Below are 4,698 nucleotides of genomic sequence, written 5' to 3' on the forward strand. Positions count from 1 at the left end.
CCTGGTGTGCACTGTACCTTTTTGCCACTACTTCTTCCTGCCCCACTGGCAGGGAACCTCTTCTCTTCTCAGTCCTTGCCATCTCCTCCAGGAATCCCCCTCATAACACTTCTCCACTGACACCTGTTTTCCTTTGGGGAAAAAGTTTGGTCAGTGCTTTGTCTCCCACTCCTGGTCCTGAATCTGTCAAAACAGGGGCATGAGAAAAGTTTGATGAGTGAATAATGAGTATGTAAATAGATGAAAGCACTGTGATTAGGAATGAGGCTGCCTGGTCCTGGGAGTTTAATCTGGGATCTGACTGTGATCTCTGTTTACTTAAGGATGGACTGGCAGCTGTTAACAATCATTTTTGCTCCATCTATAGGAAGGGAGGGAAGACTCTCTGGGTGACTCTGAAGAAAGGACCCTGTGCCAGGCAGGCTCCCATGGGCCTTGGTCTGTGAGTCCTGCTGGGTTTGGAAAGGGGGGTGGTCCTGCTGGGCTTGGAAAAGGGGGTGCTGCTCTGGTTCTTACAGTGGTTGCCATACCCATGTGTGGTCTGCAGGGTCTCAGTCATGACCTTGCTGGCTGAGGGACACAGACTGGGGACTTTGTCTCTCTCCCAATACCTGCAGTCGCCTCCATGTGGTGATTTCAAACTGACCATCACCATCCTTCTGTACAACTCATCAAATCTGGGAGGGCTGTGCTCATCCTCACACACAAGGGACATGGAAGGGAGTGGGCATCACCCTGCCACACAGAGCCTGTGTTCACTGTTTAGTTTTAAAGTATGAAAAAGGGAGTTGCTGAAATTCTGCTATGAGATCTGAGCCAATATGCAAATCGGGAATTTGTGGTGTGCTAGTTGTTCGTGGCCTATGAATATAGGCCTCCATCTCTCAGGACTATTATCCCTGGTCTGGGTCTCCCTCTGGGAGAAGCCCTTGGACAGCATGTACAGACATCTGTGGACCAAGAGAAGTCTCCAGGATGGTGTTCTTTCTAGTGCTGTCCTAGGGCCATCGTGATCAACCTCAGGGTCACCCTAAGAAATGTTGGGGGCCAGAATTGGCTTCGAAGGCTGACCCACACTACTTACTGGAGAGACAGCTCTGGGCTTGCAGAGACCCAAGAGTCTGCATCCACTTTTGCTTATCAGGAGGGGCTCCTCACAGTCACCACTGAGACTTTCCTGAGAAATCTCTCACTTTGGAGCACGGGCAGCTGATCTGGAGTTCTTAGAATGTCCAAACATCGTGCAGGCTCTGGTCAGAGCTGCTCAAAACACAGGATAGCATGCTAATATGACCCAAGCACAGACGCTGTGAATAACATGTAAAAATGATAGGAGTAGTATGAAGTATTTGTTGATCCTTTTGATTTTCACATTGGCCCCCTTTCTCACATTCCTTCACCATGACATCAATTGAGGCATTTAGCGCTGTGACCCAATGAAGCCCTAGTGCAGAGGGGCCTCTGGGTGTGGATGTGTGATGAAGCAGGATGTGGATGGACAACTTGGTCCCTACAAACTCAGTAAACACTTGGTCAAGGGCTTATAGGAACCTGAGTTTGTGGGAAATACTCAGCTGGAATAATTCCTGCCTCAGTGCTATTTAATATCTCATGTTGAATAAGAGGATTTTGAGGAAGGAATGAGACATTACTCACCAATGTTTAGAAAGTGTAGCTCAGTAGCTGTTAGGTCTCCAAATAAAACAGGTACAAATAAGAGGTCCTGGCATAGGCACAGTGAGTGCTGGGCAGGAGATTGGGAGCATCCTGGAGAAGTTGGGCTTGAGCTGGGACTTCCAGGAATGGGTTGGAAGAGCTGGAGCCTCTGAGAAGCTAATGGACTTTCTTGCTTATCCTAATTAATGATAGTCCATGTATCCAGAAAATTAGTTTGTCTGTTCCCTAAGCCAGGACCGGGCAAGGCAAAGTCAGTTGTGCTGGGAGCAGCTAGGTTTACCTTTAGCACACTCAGGGATGTAATGTGGGGACAAAAGGAGATCATCAGGAGTCAGCAGGGACTAATGTGTTCCCAGATTTGGGCAGGCATCACTGCAATTCACCCTCAGCAGTTTCCTTTTGGTGCAGTGGCTGTCTGACGACAGTCACATGCAGACAGGAGTGCTTCTGGCTAAGACATTATGTGCTCAGTCTGTACAACAGAATTCCTCTATCACCTCTCCCTGACAGTGGTCCCTGTAGTCTGATGAATCAGCAGTTGAGGGTGGTAGGCAATGCCTTAGTGTAGTCAAACATCTATCAGAAGCATGGGACGAGGGCAGAGATTGGCTCCTTCATGCCAGCTTCCATGTTCTGGACTGTCAGTAGGGTGGGGTGACTTGGTGAATGTTTTAAGCATGTTGTGTCCCTGCATGACTTTGCAGTTCATATCCATGTGCCTGGAGTGACCAGGCAGGAGATCTGGGCTCCTCACAGCCCCTGAGTCCTCGTGCACTGAGACATTTCTCCTGGCATCTGAAACCACAGTCAGTGTTCAGGGCTCTGGAAAATTGTTGCATGCTGTGCACTGTAATTAATCCTGAAAGGTGGTCTTTATGTTCACCTGAAGCATGTGTAGGGAGATAGAAGAAAGCCCTAACTGTTTCTATAACCACATCTCTACAGATTGTTGGGAGAACGGAGGTACTCAGAGGGGGCATCACAACCTGACCCAAAAGTATTGTCACTGGAGTCCAGACATCATCTTTCTGTTTGGACCTCAGGGTGGTCTATCCATTCTCTGTGCATTGTCACCATGCAATTTCACTTGTGTTCATCTACTTACAGTGGCTGCTTTTTAGTCCACATCCCAGCCAACGGCCCTCACTAACAAACAAGTGAAGAATGAAATGGAGAGGCTGACCACAGAGCTGCAGCTGATGACCAGCCAAAGAAATGAGCTTAGAGATCGCCTGCTCTTCATTAGTGAAGGAACTGTGGATAATAGGTATCCATTATTTCAGGCTTCAATTTACTGTCTGCACTATCATCCTTGTCTCCTTTTTTTAAGGTCTTGTGTTCCACAGACATAGTTGACCTTTGCTCATGGGAGCTCACAGACTGAACCAACACTTAGGGAGCCTCCATGGAACTGATCTAGGCCCTCTGCATGTGTGTGACTGTTGTGTAACTTGGTGTCATTGTAGGGATCCTAGCAGTGAGATAAGACCTGTTGCTAGAGCTTAGCTGGGTTTTGGGACTTCTTCCCCATGCTGGTTTAGCTTGCCTAGCCTTGATGCATGGCTAGAGGCTCATTCCTTTGCACAAGCCCATTGGTGGCTGTGACCTGTCTGAGTGGAGATGAATGAGAACTAGAAGGGGGAGATAGGAAGCAGGGTGTATCTGTGGACACCTGGAGAGTAGGACAGTGGGGAAACTCTGGGTCGTATGTAAAATTAAAAAAAATACGTTATTTAAATAAAATAAAAATCCTGATATTTAAAAACAGTGGTCTTGGGTTCTAGAAGGCTGCACCTCCATAATGACTCTGTAGCCACCTCATGATCTAATTTCTTCTCAGAGGAGAGGCAGACATGAAAACTTTGGAGGGAGTGAGAAAGGGACTCTAACTTCATGCATTCTCCAAATGAAAACCTGAACCTGTGGTCTCAGTCACATAATTCAGGGATTAAGGCAGTAAAGTGTGGGTTCCCAGCAGCATTGGAAATGCCCTGGTAGTTGGTGGCTTGTGGGATATACTAGCAGCTGTGAGTTTGTAGTGACTCAATGAACTTTTCTGGCAGGTCATTGTGTGTTGGAATCTCTTGGCAGCAGCTTGACAGGCATGGTTCCACTTGGTCCTTCTCAGTGTAGGACAGGAAGTCCTGGGACTCCTCACAGTTTCTTTCACTTCTGTGTCTTATATCTTAAACAATAGTGCTGCATGGATTTCATTAGCATCTGATTATGTTTGTTCTCCCTCTCTGTGTCTCCTCAATTTAACTTCTCTCTCTATCTCTCCCTCCCCATCTCTCTTTCCATCCATCTCCCTCCCCCTCTCCCCATTTCTGTCCCCATTACTCCTCCGATTCTCCCCTCTCTTTCACTCATGTGTTAATACATGCATTTGCAGGATTATGTCTCCCAAAGCAATCTGGGAGCCAGGGTTCTGTGGTGGGGCCTGAGGATTTGCCTGTGTCAGTTTCTAGGCTATGATACTGCTGATGTATGGGAGCCCCACTTTAAGCATCAATGCTGTTGTCCTAAGTTCTCACCATGGTGGCACATAGAAATCCCTTGGGAAGTCTAAATAGCTGTCCTAATGTTGGGCATCAACCTGATAATTATGTGCTGTATCTTATCAGTAATAGTACCCAGGTCATAGAGTGGGTTTCTCCTAAAACAGGAGAAACCTCAATGCGGTATTTTGTGTGCCAAGACCTGAGTCATAGACTCCTGGTAACATAGAGAGCTAGATAGACAATCCACTACCACTGAGTGAGCTCATGCATCCAGGACAACCTCCATCTGGACACTCAGACACTGCTGTCCCAGGGACACCATCACAACTTTAAAATCACCAGGATATTCCAGTTTTAGCAGCGAGAATGAGGCATCCACTGTCCTGTGGCATACAAGGATACAACTTGAGGTGACATGACACTCGAAACCTGTATTCATGGGGTTCTCACCTATTTTTCTAAACCCTACCACAAGCCTAATCCACTGTATGAGAAAATGAAGTTATAACATAAACAGGTC

This window comes from Cricetulus griseus, assembly GCF_003668045.3.
Source record: "Cricetulus griseus strain 17A/GY chromosome 1 unlocalized genomic scaffold, alternate assembly CriGri-PICRH-1.0 chr1_1, whole genome shotgun sequence".
NCBI classification, from domain to species: domain Eukaryota; kingdom Metazoa; phylum Chordata; class Mammalia; order Rodentia; family Cricetidae; genus Cricetulus; species Cricetulus griseus.